The sequence below is a fragment of the Dermacentor andersoni genome, chromosome 6, assembly GCF_023375885.2.
Source record: "Dermacentor andersoni chromosome 6, qqDerAnde1_hic_scaffold, whole genome shotgun sequence".
Taxonomy (NCBI): Eukaryota; Metazoa; Arthropoda; class Arachnida; order Ixodida; family Ixodidae; genus Dermacentor; species Dermacentor andersoni.
Window position 1 is genome coordinate 99,898,319 of NC_092819.1, and position 15,361 is coordinate 99,913,679.

The window sequence follows — 15,361 nt, forward strand, 5'->3', positions numbered from 1 at the left end:
CATGAAGGATAAGATCACATTCATCGATGTACTTCGCCTGCAGTCCAACCTCACCTCATCTGGCATCTATACGTTTCGGCTGGTCTCAACGTACGACAAGGTACTTGCTGAGTACCCGCAACTCACGAGCCCCAAAACGATGCGCTGCCCGCGAAACACGACGTGACGCATCATATCACCACCACTGGCCCACCTGTCGCCGCGCTGCCACGGAGGCTCGCTGGACGGAGGTTAGAAGTCGTCCGCCAAAAGTTCGAACACGTGCCCCTCTCCGGCGTTATTCATCCTCGTAATTAAGCTCGGCGTTATTCATCCTTCCTCCAGAAATTGGTCTTCACTATCCATCTGGTTCCAAAGCAGGAAAGTGGCGACTGGCAGCCGTGTGGTGATTAAACCGAGCTTTGAATGCCGTCGCTACACCGGATCAATATCCTCTTCCTTTCATACATGACTTCGACGCTTGTTTCGCAAGAACCAAATTATACAGCAAGAACGATTTGGCGAGCGCGTACCACCAAATTACTGGCGAACCCTGCGACATTCTGAAGACAGTAATCACTACTCAATTTGGCCGATTGAGTTTGTCCATATGCCGTACGGTTTGAAGAATGCCGCGAAAGCTTTTTAAAGGTTCATGGACAAGGTTACCTGCGGACTCCCGTTCTTTTTCGTCTATTTTGACGATATTCTCGTTGCAAGTCGCCCAGAGGAATAGCATAAAGATAACCTTGGCCTTTTATTTGAGCGACTGGATGAAAGCAGCCGGGTTCTAAAGCCCCAGAAATGTATTTTCAGAGTTTAATCGCTGGATTTTCTCGGCCGTCGCATTTCGCCCCAGGGCAATCAAACCACTAGAATCACGCAAGCGGGCAATCGGGGACTTCCCCTCTCCAAACTCCTTCCGAAAGTTGCGCGTGTTTCCGGGGCTCATAAACTTTCAGAGCCCTTCATACCATCCTGTGCTCAAGTTCTTCAGCCGCTTACCTACCTGCAGCTTCGCGTCTTCAAAATACCAACTACCTTTCACTGGTCCTCGGAGCACGAATACTCCTTCCAGGAAGACAAAACGCGGTGGACTACAGTGTTGCTGATTCATGCGTTGCCCGACGCCCCAACTCGTCTTAGGGTAGACGCGTCGACCACGGCAGTGGGTGCTGTACTGCAGCAGCACGATGGCATAGACTGGAGGCCGTTGCGCTTCTTCTCAAAGCACCTTAAACACACAGAAGTTGGCTACAGCACTTTCGGGAGGGAGATGGCTATCCATTGCGCTGTCAAGCATTTCCGTGCTTTTTTTTCTTTAAGGCTATAGCTTATACATTCTGGCCGACCACAAGCCGTTGACCTTTGTACTCAAGAACAGTTCCTCGTACTCAGAACGTGAGCTTCGGAAACATTCCTTTATGTCCTAATTTTCTACAGACTTCCGCCATATCTCTGGGACCGAAAATCAGGCAGCTGAAGCACTGTAGGGGATCGGCGCTGTGCTTGATGAGCCTGTGTATTTCCAAGCTCGAGCCTCCGCCTAGCAAAACGAGCCCAAGCAGCGCCAATTGTGGCAAAAAGGCTCGTCGCTCCAACTTGCGGAAGTGCCGCTTCCCTACGCAACTACTTTTGTCGCGTGCGACACATGGCAGGCAGCTCCTCGGCCGTTCGTCACCCATCAGTTTCGGCGGCCGATATTCAATTCATTGCAAGCGCTAAGCCATCTCGGCATCAAAGTGACACAGAGACCTATCACAGACCGCTTCGTCTGGCCAGGGATGAACAAAGATGTTCGAAGCTGGCAAGAAGTTGGCAAGAAGCTGCCAAGCCTGTCAAGCCGTGAATCTGACCCGGCACACGCGTTCATCGGCGCAGCCGTTTCGACCACCAGAGAGCTGTTTTGATCACGTACATTTAGACTTCGTCGGACCTTTTCCGCGGTGCCAATGTTTCAGGTACCTGCTCACGTGTCTCGACCGGTACTGAAGGTGGCCTTAGGCGACGCTTCTACAAGACATCACGGCCGAAAGAGTGGCAGAAGCATCTGGTGCTACCTGGGTGTCACGGCACGGTTGTCCTTAGCGAATAACTACTGATCGAGGCCGACAATGCCAAAACTTGTATTTTTTTTATGCCCTGGCGAGATTGCTCAGCACGCGCCTTTATAAAACCATGGCTTACCACCCGCAAAGCAACGGCGTGGTCGAACGTCTCCACCGACAAGTGAAGGCATCATTGACCGTCACGCTCGACAGACAGCACTGGGTGGAAGGGCTAACCCTAGTTCTACCACGGGGCTCCGAACAACAATCAAGGATGACCTCGGAATCGGCGCCACCTAGATGCTCTACGGATCAGCATTCTGCGATCCAGGCCAGTTTTACGGCCCCCAGGAATGCACACCGCCAGCGTCTGCGCAGCGCTTAGAGAGGCATCATTCCTGGCTCGAACAGCTTTGACCTACACCCCAACGTATCGCCCGCAAGCCGCCTCCGTTCAGTTTCCCGACAATAGCCTCAACCACGCACGTGTTCTAGAAGCGCGACTCTATCAAGTCACCATTGACTCCTTGTGTGTGGTTTCGCGTTCAGAGAAAACCAGAGAAACCGGCTAAGAAGAGACAATTCCGTCCGACCGCCGTGAAAACAGCGTATCTTAAACATTAACACTTCCTTGCTTCCGCCATTCACACCTAAGCGTCCGGCATATTAGAGGGGAGGGGGGAGGGAGAACTTGTAGCGACCGTCCGTCACTACACGTTTTCCCCGCTTCTGGGAAATCTAGTTACATTGCCTTGTCTCCGTTTGGGGGTCATTTGCCCCTGCTATTTCTTAGAAGTGAGGTGGCTGCCCGACTTGGGCGCCACCACAACCAGTCGGCAAGTCCGCTTTCACTTTAGAATAAATCCATTCGACTCTCCGTTCTCAACCTGCCAAAACGTATATTACTTGCCTTTGCTGAATTGAGCTCCCAACAGATCTATATATATATATATATATATATATATATATATATGATGTAATCAGAATCAGCAATACGAGCCGCGGTTACGACCTTGGTCCTCCGCTGCGTTCAGTCCTGAAGCTCTTCCGGTGGTGTGTCTTCCGGTGCGGTTGACGGTTCAAACGGGATTGCTGGTAACAAGATGTACCTGAGAGCCGACTGGCGCCGTCCAAACACCGGGGCGCGTGACTGCGTCCATTACTGAACAATGCTGTGCTCAAGAGGGGTGGCAATCGGCAGAGTTCATGTGCACGTTTCGTGCAGACATTTGCGACGAAAGCTAAGAGGTTTGTATCTGCCACTGGCTCCATACGTGCTCCAGACAGCCCAGAATGCGTCTGCGTTGTAGCCATTGTTCACTGCGCACATCATGGACGTTTTGACCCCCATGGGACCCCCTCATGACCCCTTTTTAATTCAAAAGGGAACCGACGCATCTGGCGCCGAGCCGATGAGGACTTCCAAATTGTGGTTGCTCTCGATTCAGAGAGCAAAAATGTGCACGACCCGGAAGTGCCGCAGTGACAGCTTTCGTTGACGTATGGCCCGCAATTACTACACTAATAGATGTTACGAAGGTCGTACTCATGTATGAGCTTGCGACAGGGTGACACAACATACTTCTTTCCCCCTGCCGCCTTGGGTAGCAGATTCTTCTTGCTACTTAATGTTTTATTGTATCTGCTGTGTTGGGCTCTGTTCCGTTACATTGTTGTGTACGCATGTCTTTTCGCGGTACGTACGATGCTATGCGTTTGTGGCTCTGACCACTGTTGCGTTCTTTATATGTTGTATTTCAGGAGAGGAGCAAACACCTTGAGCTGTTATAAAAGAGGGTGGATGTAAACGAGGCTCAGTGCTTAAATAGCCGGCGGACCACTCACACGACGATCCTTGTAGATGTTGGGTGACCGGTGTGCCGGCAAAGCATCCTCAAAACAACTCGATGGTGATTGGACTGTAAATGTTTGGAGCATGGTACCGAGAGATAGAAAACGTGGCCCCGTCCAAGCATTCTGAAGTAAACTTGAGCTGCTACGCACTGTCGGCTCTGCTGATGTAGAATTGCCCTATGAGTGTTCCAGTTCCACCTTGCATCTGTATGCTTAATATTTTGTAAAAATCACTGTAGATACAAATTGTCTCCAAGCTTCATCTCTGTCTGCTTCCATCCATCCGAAGCCTCCAGAGGACCTATCGCCCCTCTCCTCAGCGATAGCACTCTTCACTTGCGTGGAGAACCTTTGGTGGTGCGTCTGGGACGCCCAAATGAAGAAGTGATACCTCTACCCCGAGAGGGCGGAAAAAGTACCTGGATCTTTTTCTTCTTTTTTTTTGGGGGGGGGGGAGCACGAAGAATATATATAAACGAAAAATGAGACACCCACCCAAACGTAGCAAGGTGCTACGAAGGAAACCCATACAGGTTCCTCGAAAGAAAGGTTTCGCAGTTGAAGAAAAATTGTTGTTCATAAATTCGACTTCACCTGCTATTTGCTAGCCGCCTGGTTAGCTGAGATGGTAGAGCGGCTGTTCCGGAACGGCGGTGGTCCTGAGTTCGAGTCCCAGGGCAGGACCAATTTTTCTTCAACTGTGAAGCCTTTCTTTCGAGGAACCCGTATGGGTTTCCTTTGTAGCACTTAGCTACGTTTGAGTGAATGTCTCATTTTCCCTTTATTACTCCTCTCCACCTGGCGAGTTTCCGCAGAAGTACTAAATCAAGAATATATATATATATATATATATATATATATATATATATATAAAGTGATAGACTTACTAAGTTGGACGCGTTATGCACATGTTCATGACACTGCCGCTGCGGACAGCGACACCGTCGACGATTGATTGATTGATTGAGTAACTTTTATTTTACAGTCCTGCAGAACGCGTATTAGCACGTCGCGCGCCGCTCCCACGTCGGGACCGACAGGCCTAGCCCGCCAGCCGCATCGTGGTCCTGCTGGACAGCCCAACGTTGCCGATGGCATGGAGTAATATAAAAGCTACGCGATTTTAAAATTGTATAATACCACGCGAGGATTCGTGTTCCCAACCCACAGATTGCTAGTCGAAGAATCTGCCCCCGCCCCCTACTCCCCACCACACGTATCTGCGTTTTTTAATCGATACTACAGAAAGAAATACTGCGACCGGAGGGTAATATTTTTAACCTCTTGAGGGTTCCTAAAAATTATATGCTCACTTCATGTCCTGCAGCACAATCGTAAACCAGTGCCCAGTGACTGTAGAGGTGAAGAAAGTTAAACGAAGCCAGTTTTAAGAAGAGAAACACAGGATAGCAAGAAAGAAGATGAAGCATACCTACATTTGTCTAGCTCCATAGAGTTTCTCACTATATTACCTAGAGGGAAATCTGCCGCTGTTGCGCTGTGGCGTGCATGGGAATGCCGGTATATTGTGACTGCGGATTGGCATCGTTCTCGGAGACCCAGAAGACTTTGAAGACGTGCCTGGCTAATAGCATTCCGTCTGTCACAATGATTCATTCTCTGCTAAAACATCACGTAAAAGGCTGTTTAAGCTTTATTATTACACAAATATAGGTTTTGTCTAATTATGAGAACTTATTATTGCATGTACAATTATATGAAACGCAAGAAAGTATCAACGGGCCGCTAGAGTTGGAGGACAGACGACAAGATTCATGCTCCCTTTGGAGCAGTTTGTCGTCTATTCTCGCTTTTTTTCCCTTGGTTATGCATCGTAGGTGAGTAAACTTCATTGGAAGATGTAATATAGGGGAATGAAAACATCTTATGAATATTTTACTTTAAGAACGCGTTATTTCTGTAGCCAAATCCACGTTTTAGACAAAGCCTCTTACAACACCAGCCAATACAAGCCTCGCAATCACATATACCGTCATTCCCATCACGGCACAGTGCCCCTTAGGAAACTCCCCCAGACAGTGGCGCCAGATTTTCCTCGAAGTGTTATGGTGAGAAAGTCTTTGTCTAGCTCCAGCGAGCTTGCTTTCTTGCTTGCTTGTTCCTCATTTGTGGCACATACCCACTACGGGGGACAGGCCAAGAAGCCGGCGGGTAAAGGTTAAAGGGCAGGTGGAGCGAGAAAAACTTAAACGAAAAAGTAAATCAGGGTGAAGTGTAACGTATGTGATAACTACGTAATAGATTTGCCTGACAGATACAGAATAAAAAAGGAATTGTAATTACATGTAAACAGCGATTTCTGCGGTGGAATTAGCATAATTTAGAATACACTAAGAGTGATTTAATGATCTATACAATTATTGATTTGGAGAATTAGCATCGTAGACTTCTTGTGTCACAGAGAAAGTCACGAATGGCAATACGAATGTCAGTGTGTCTATAGCCCAATCAAGAAGCCCCGACGAAGAGGATGTTTTGAATAGGTAAAGAAATGTCTAGGGGTACTGTAACGTAAAAATATTACAAACTTTTCTATTCCAATTCTACAATCAGCCCTCCACAATTGTTCTAAAACTTTTTTGGACCACTCCCACTTCACCTGTCTGTCACGCAACGTCACGAAAACCGCGATAGCTCCCCATCTGATATGACGTGCACACACTGATTATGCATGAATTGTCCGAACAAAAGAAAAATTTTTATTTCTAATTCGACGCCTTTTCGCCTTTAGCCCTCGGCTATTGGTCAAGAGATTTCGGGCTGCACCCACTTCACCTGCTTGTCATGCGATGTCACAAAACCGCAAAACCTCACCGCGTCAAAGTGACATGTATGCGTTAAAGATGCATTAATATGCCGCACAAAACTGAATATTTTTTTTTTAAATAGCCAGAGGTTGCCCCGTTCTGAAAGGAGTAAAAGATAGCTGCCGCCGATCCCTCAGGCACTGGCTACTCGCACCTGTCGGATAGCATGAGTTTATTTGTGTGTAATAAACCTTTTTGCGTGGCCGTGCAACGTTTTCGAGCACATTCGGCACGTTTACAACCTCGTTGTGTCAACTCTTCTTTGCTGAGGATCCGTTTTAGCATGATTCTTAAGCTTCCGTTGCATGTGCTGCGATTGTCGACGAGCCATGGTAAGCTAAGTAAGGGAAAGCGGGCCAATAGCAGACGGTGGCACCGCCCTCTTCATCCCAGAAGTGGTGGTTCTTGTGGGAAAGGAGGAAATGCTAGCACTATCTTCTGCAACCCATGCGTGAGCACGGCTCAGCGCCAGCAGGGTAGGGGAGATGGGATTAAAAGAAAGAGAAGGTAGAGAGTCGTCCCAGCAGCATCACAGCAGCCCGACCGGGAGGACCCAGTGGGTTCGACCAGACGAATAGGCTGGAGGTAGACCGTATCGGAGCTGGCCCCGTAGAAGTGAAGTAGTGGCGGATCAGGAAGGCCGAGCTGGTCCGTCTTTGTAGAAATTTCCTACAGTCTCGCCGAGAGCCCCGACAAGTCGAGGTACTCGGTGACACTTAGGAAGGCTGGTAGCTGATTACGACAGGGGAAGAGGATATCTTCCTGTCGTGAACATGGGAGCCCCAGGCGGTGGAACTCTTGCAGAAGTCGGCCTCGGTGCTGCAGGTGAGCAGGTCAGGCCAGCAGGAGGTGCTCCAGAGTGTCTGGTTTACCACAAGAGGTACAGTCTGGCGAGGTGGCTTTCCCAAGGCGGTGCCGGCGGGCTGCCGTCCAGTAGCAGCCAATTCGCAGTCGGAGCAGCAACGAAGCATCCCTTCGTAGGAGGCCGTGCTGTGGAAGAGGCCGTGGAGGCGGGCCCAGGGATACCCGTTTGTCCAGGTGGCAGGCGATGATGTGCCGGCGCAGCCTGTCTCTCGAGAAGTCTGCGGCCGTTGCAGCAGGGCTGAGGGGGACGCTTGAGTGGTTGGCACTTTTTGCAAGAGTGTCCGCCTCTTCATTGCCCGGGATCCCCACGTGTGCCGGTAGCTAATGCAGGGATAGTGAGCATCCTGCGTCCTGAAGGGCCGTCAGTTTTGAAGAGAGCAGCGCAACCCCAAGGCTAGCCCTGTCAAGGTTCTGCAGGCAGAGCAGCGCCGCCTTGGAGTCGCAGAAGATGGCTGCCGGGGTCACTCGTAGCTCCTCTGCAAGTAGGTCCAAAACAAGGTGGAGTCCTGCTAGCTCTGCTGCGGTAGAGCTGCGGTCTCGGGAGGCGGCGCAACTTGCTCTTTTGTAGGGCCGGTACAACGCAGGCTCCTGTGGATGACCCCATCTCCGGCATCACGGATCCATCGACGAAGATGTGAAGGTGGTCCCCAAGTCTCTTTTGGAGGAGAGAGGCTTGAGTCTGCTGTAGGGCACATGCTGGGGAATGGTTCTTCGAGACACCTGGCAGCTCCGTCGAGATAGGGATTGGTGGCCGATGTGGTGGGCGATGCTGTACAGCGTTTGCAGGCGTGTCCCCTATGACTTCTCTATAGAGGCCACACAGCCGTCCCATGTGTGATGCTGGCCGGGAGCGTAGGCGGGTCAGCAGTGCTTGACCATCTGCGGCATAGGCACGTTGCAAGTGCTAGGCGGCGCCCCCTGTCTTTCCGACCCCTAGCGCCATCTGACGAATAGTTGCGCGAATGTGGTAGGATTACTCACGGCGTCAGCAGCTCGCGCTGCGTGTTTGGCGCCCTGTCAAACGGTAGCGATGGCGCGAAACAGCGTGCCGATATTAATTTTAACCAGGTTTCAGGAATTACAAGATCTTGACAGCTTTTTTCGTGAAAAGAATTTAGAGAAAGGAAGTCGTCTATTTGTAGTGGGGCACGTCTACGACGTGAGGGAAGTGTTGAACTCGCACTCATCAGAAGTGACTGCTAGGTCTATTCCGCAAACGAAAAATAATGCCCCAGCGAGATGCGTGAAGCTCAGCGTAAGTTACTTCGTTATCCACGGTGTGGACGCATGAAATTATAGGTGACATTGATTCTTGAAGATCGGCGGCAGCAGACAAATCCTGGCGGGAAGCTGCGATTGCCGTGCTGGCATCGCAGGGAAGTGCAAGCACGCCGCGGTAGCTTCCCTGTACATACAGGACGGCAAATGCGAATCCAAAACATCTCATCCAAGAACGTGGGGCGCACGAACGACTCATAAGACCTACCCTAAGTATTCTAACGTTGCCCTCCCCAAACACAAAAAAGGTGAAGAACTTACCAGTTGTGTTAGACTACGCTGGCAAAATATTTTTGCGCAAGTTACTGGAAGTTCGAAACTTTTATGTTGCGATTTTTTCAGCGCGTGCAAAGGAGGTTCTAATAAACGACGTCGTCTAATATCTTAGTGAACTCAACTGCCCTTAGTTGATATGCTGGGCGCAGAAGGATGTATGCCAGCTGAGCCAGCTGCAACCCCTCCTCGTAGCTCTCAGCAAGCCCTAACGCTGTTTCAATGGGCGAGGATTGGGAAAGAGCTCCACAGTTTACTGTGGTACAGTGAGGAAACAAACTACTTTGTCTGCTGCATATCCTGGTACGCACTGCAGGCGTCCCGTTGCTGCCATCATTGCTGTAAAAGCAACCAATTCAGAGTTAACGCACTTGGCATAACGCCGGAACATAAAAGAGCTTATGCCGTCGGACGAGTGCGATCCAGTGTGAACGCCGTTCTGCTTCATACGGTCGGCTTGGAAACCTGTAAAACTTTGTTCCTCGTGAGTCGGTGTACGTGCTGTTGCAGTCCACTACGCACAGCTCGGTTTGCACTTAGGTATTGCTCAGAAATACCAACAGCTACGCGCGAAACAATGCAAAGACAGGCTTTCCAAACGCAAGCGGGCCGGTCGTATTCTGCCGGGTCCGCGCTCGCCGCCGCGAGGGGCGCCCTAGTATGCGCGGGAACTACGTTCGCAACCTGCCTATGGTGTAGGTGATCAATGTGTCGTAACCCCTGTTGCAAGAAGAGTAATGACAGGGGCCAGGCACCTGCCTCCGCCAAAGTGGCAGCTACTTGTGAGGTTCGGGGAACGCCAAGACAGAGCCGTACTGCTGACCGGTGCTTCAGCTCCAGCTTCCGCAGGCGGGGTGGGGGCAGCGCCACAAGAGGGAGGGCATACAGTAGCCGTGAAGTGGGTGCAGCTTCAAATAGCTGCAGGGCCCACCTGGTGGTACAGCCCTGTCCACGGGCAAGGAGCTGTGCGATCGCCTTCCGGACCCGAAGCGTCTGGGCGCACAGGGCCTTGGTAGCCGGCAGGCAGGTCAGCCGATGGTCAATGCGCAGCCCCAGGTAGGTTACTGCCTTGCTCCATGGGATCTGGACGCCCTCCAAGCGCAGCCGGGCAGCTGAGCGGTGGGCTGATGCTCTGGGGTGTAGTAGCACAGCCTCGGTCTTCCTGGCCGAGATTGTGAGGCCGATGCTGCACAAGTAGGCAGCCGCAGTGTCCAGGGCTCTCTGTAGGGCCGCACGTGTCTTGCGGATGGGTTGCGGTGGTCCCCGCACCCATAGGGCGATATCGTCCGCGTAGACTGAGGACTGCACGAGGAAGTGAGGGTCGATCGGCAGGGCAGCAGCCAACCGTGCCATGGCCAGGTTGAAAAGGAAGGGGCTCACTGAACCCTGTGGTACACCTGCAGCGACTGGACGGGGGGTGCTCTTAGATTGACCCACACGAACCCTGAGGGCTCGATTGTGCAGGAACGACAAGAGGAACCCCCGCAGGTTATGCCATTATCGATTTTCAGTGCAGTGGCTCTGTCCCATCGACTCTCTCTCTACTTGAGTGCGCTCCTCGCCTCTTGTGAGCCAATTAGATAAGAGAAGCCGCTCAGTGTAGGCAATGTTATTCGTTTTTCAGGCAAACAGAAGTGACCTCCTATGAACGATGAGAGCGTTTGATCGGTTTGTTGAGACAACTCTGCGGCTGACCGCCCGATGCTTGCGTCGGCGCTTACGCAAATTTGACGTCAGGAGAATAAAAAAAACATATTGGAATAGTTTTACATCATAGGGCCCAAGTTTGCGGAATAAAAATTCAGATTTGTTCCTCTCATTTTTACATTGACGGCATCCTAGTAGAAAGTGGTCAATGTTTTAATGTTTCTGGCAGGTGTTACACAGAGGTCACTGGGCCAGACAAGACCTCTATAGGTAAATATTTAATGATGGGATGTGGCGCCACGTTAAAAAAATAAATAACTCCGGATTAAGTCTCTTTCTTCTTGTTTTAGACTTTGAAATCAACTTACTGACGCACGTCTCAAAATGTTTACTCCACCCGAGGCCACACTAAACATTACGAGAATTACTACGCAAATTTCCCTAAGAGCGATGCGCCTTCACTTTAGGGGTAAAACTATTACTTAGTAACAACGTTGCTCACGTTCGGAGACACTCGGTTTTCACCACGCTTTTTCTTTGATTGGCTAGCACAATGACGAAAGGCACTCAAAATTATTCGTGATGCTTCTTCGATGAACGTCGAGACTCGAACAACAAGCGCGGCTGGCAATCAGCAATTTGAAGCAGGTTTTAATTCATTTCGCTATGTATGAAGTTCCCATAAGATCCTAAATATTGTGTCTTGTTTAATGCAACATGTCCAATGTCTATTGGCTTGAGACGCAAATTGCCGCGGCCATTTCAGTTTCCAAGCGCACTCGAAAGAGGAGAAGTGATGCATTTCTTGCCAAATTAGGCGGGGATTCGAATCACGTTCATGCTATTTGTTATTGAGGCTAACTTGATTTAATTATTCATCGCTACTGGCTCTATTGCGAGCACTGCGAACGAACGAAGACGGCACAAAATTGGTGTTACAGGAACAGTCCGGGTAAGTACAGTCTTATCCCATCTATGAAGAAGCTAGTCAGTGCTTCACCGTGGCCCACAGCTTGTCGTGGAAGCACTGTTTCTGCGAGGGCACGCTGTAGCATCCGTCGGCCACCGCGATGAAGCTTACAGCGGCGCCGAGTCAACCGGTGCGTCCACGATCTGGTCCGGCAGCACAGTGCACTGTTTGGTGTCCGGCAAGCGCATGGCCAAGTAGGCTGCGGTGACGCACATTAGTGACACCACGCCCAGCGGCACCGAAGACGCTGGCAGGAGTCCCAAGTAGACTGCCAGAGGCGTGGCGACGCTGGCGGCATCCGCGAAGCACTTGCACAGTGCCAGGCCCGTGCAGCGCACCACCGTAGGGTACATCTCGGCCGTGTACAGGGTGCCCACGACCTGCGACGCGTCCGCGCTGACGCTGGCCACCAGCAGAAGCGCCGCGCTGGGAACTGCGCTGTCGTCGCCGAGGGTGGCGGCCACAAAGCAAGCGAAGGCGGCAAGCCCCAGCGCCCAGCACTGCGAAGCCCTGCCTCCCAGGCGTGCCGCGGACACGATGGCGACCAATTCGGTCGGGAAGGACAGGAGCGAGGAGAGCACCAGCAACGCCGCTGGGTACAAGTCCAGATAGTGGATCTTCACCGAGGCCGCTTCTGACGCGACTGCGGTTACCGTCCACAGATAGCAGAGGATGACGCTGTTGCGCTTGCGGCCTCGCGCGCGAGATGCATCGCAATGATTACCCTCGGCAGCTGTGGCTGAGCGGCCTCGCTCGATATCCCGCCGCATGTGCGCCAACTGCTGGCGCACTTCGAATATGCTCTCGCCGTTCAGCATAGCCGCCTGCATGATAACTGTCTCCGCCTCTTCCGCGTTGCCTCGCGCCAGCAGCCATCGAGGTGATTCCAATAGGGCTGTGAACACGCTGAGCATCAGGAGGCACGGTAGCATGCTTGTCAGCTGTAGCGTGTACCAGCTGAACTTCGCCCACATCATAACGGCCACGATTACTGCGCCGAACACCTTTCCCATCATCGCCGCTATCGAGTAGAGTGTGCGGCGCTCCGGTGAAAGAACTTCGATCAGTAGCACAAAGCTGGTGTTAAAGAGGCTGCTGCTGGCCGCTCCCTGCAAGAGGCGCATGGCGATGAAGCTGTTCATTATGGTGGAGAACACGATCACTACGCCGGCCGCTTGGAGCACCACCGTACAGAACTGTATCACCGGCTTCCGGCCCAAACGGTCTGCTATTGGCCCTAACACGATCAGCGTGCAGATGGCACCCAGCGAGAAGGCGCAGCAGCTGAGCGGCAGGAACCAGGCACGCTCGCACACCAGATCAAAATCCTGCACGATGGAGGCTCCGTAGGCGGTCTGCGCATACTCCCACTTAACGCACGGCACCGTGGCGATGCCTGTCGAGTTCCACTCTGCGTTCATGCGGCACCTGCTGTAGCGGCCATCCTCGGCTCGTGGGATCATTGCCTCCTTCCATAATTCCGTCGACATGTTGCGCAAATGCGCCGGCCTGGCGCACCAGTGATCGACGTCGTGGTTGGCGATCCGCAGTGGCAATGTGTGGAACGGTAGCACGAAGGCAACCAGTAGGACGAAGTAGAACACGGCCGTTTGGAAAGGGCCATGACTTCCAACCAGCTGTGAAGCATCTTCGCATCGCGGGCACCCAGCTGTCTTGGAGGCGGAATGGCGCGGTTGGATAGAAACAGGGTCCTCCGGTTGACTAGCGGAAATTCGCGATGGGGAGCTTCTACCTTTGTCCAAGGAAGGCACGCTGGCTTGGCGGTCATGCCGCTCATCATGCCAACGCAGCTTGGACGGCTGCTGCTGTTCACGGAGCCTGGTATGCTCGTCCGATCCTACGTTGCATGTTGCAGCTGCGCCGTTACCCTGTTGTTGCGCTGTTTGCAGAGTCTGATGTGGAATGCTGCTGTTGGAGGTGGAGCGTAGACGAGACAGCAGGGGAGAAAGAAGCATCTGACCCCGGTTCGCCCACTGTCCGGAGAATGTCCGTAAGCGCAGAGATCGCAGTGCTGCCAGCTCGTGCAATGACGTGCGGCGCATCACTGCCGCCCGGTACGAAGCACCCAGCAGTAAGGGCCGGTCGGGCTCGTTTTGCTTCGCAGGCTGCACCTGAGCACGTGATGGTAGCTGGGGCGGTGGAGGAAGCAGCATCGCCGGTGTGCTGGGTTTGGGGTACCCAGCACGCGGCGACGTCTGCAGCGGTGACAGCGAAGTGAGAACTGTTGTTGGGGACCCCTGGCTGGGGCTGAAGACTTGCGATTGCGTAGTAAGAGGCGATGGTACGGCAGCCGAAGAGGAAGGCAATGCCGGCGACGTCCTAGGTAGCGTAGACAGTGATGCAGCGACGCCGAAGCGTGCGGGTTCCTGCGACAGCGCAGATGGTAGCGATGGAGACAGCGCCGGTAGCGATGCGGTTTCACCTCTCACCAGTGGCACTGCCTGCTTGCGGAGTCGCGAATTCTTCGTTATGCTGCTGGACGGCGAGTCTTGAACCTGCGGCGCAGGTGACTGCTCTACTGGCAAAACCGAAGGCGGTGTCTGGAACCCTGTCACCTTCCGCCGTCGCCTTGAGCCCTGGCGCCGCGCCTTGGATGCCTTCGGCATGATGCCCTCGTACTACACGCTGGTGGCAGTTCAGCGATATTCCGCACGAAGCGGCCCCGGCTTCTCGTGATGCAAGATGGAGAGAAACGTCTCGGTGATGTTGCTCATCCGGTGTTCGATCTTCTTCTGGGCGCTCGGGGGCTCGGGTGGTTGCTGATCTCGCGTGGCGCTCGTTGTTATTCGTCTTCCTCACAGGCGGACAATTGCACAATCGCGACCTTGCTGCCGCGCCTAAATTGGCAATTGGCATTTCTTTTGGCGGGAGCAGACAACCACGTAATTTATGTGTGACGTTAGCGTGGTATTTTATCCGTTTATCTGGTGCCGTCGACGGCACTTGTGGCCACAAAGATCTGTTTTGCTTTAATTTATATTACAGAGGCAGCCGTCGACGGAATCGATAAACTTCACTTTTATTGCTTGTAGAGATTAGGCTGTAAAAATGCTATGTTCAAGGACAGGCACCCTATGCGCAAAATTAATTTATATTTCTGCATTAAACTTGACATACGACAACAAAAAATATCTGATGTCGTGTCTCATAGATATCATCATCATGTCTATGATTATGATCTTAGCTGAAGTCGCCATGTGTCTAGCTGAGTATTTGAACTCGTGTGCGGGAAGAGTATCATCGACGTTTTTGTAACCTGTTGCCTTCATTGTTCCCGCGCTGTCGTTGTCGTAACTGAAGTCTTCATCATTGCATGTCTTATCATTATCGTTCACGTCATCGCCTCCCTTGTTATACAGATGCTTTAGGTGACACTTATATCCGGCGCTTCTTTTTATCTCAATACGGGCTTTCACCACATTCGTATGGCACATTCTGTTGGGCACTTTGGTCATGTGTGCATATAACTAGGTGTCGATGGCGTAAGTACGTGTAACGTTGGAACAGGTGTGCTTATCATAACTGTAGAGGCCGACAATAGCTCAGCCTGTATGAGGTTCGTGCGCGACCGTTGGCGGCGCTGTGAACGGCGCTTTCGT

The 15,361-nt window shown here is 52.0% G+C and overlaps 1 long non-coding RNA gene across 1 annotated transcript in view; it reads left to right on the forward strand.

Annotated features, from left to right (window-relative positions):
* Positions 1-3,964, forward strand: part of LOC140218778 (uncharacterized) — a 184,546-nt gene extending 180,582 nt beyond the window's left edge. Inside the window, exon 3 of the long non-coding RNA XR_011894964.1 lies at positions 3,789-3,964. This is a non-coding gene — a long non-coding RNA (uncharacterized lncRNA). The remainder of the gene's footprint in view (positions 1-3,788) is intronic.
* The last annotated feature ends 11,397 nt before the right edge of the window (positions 3,965-15,361 follow it).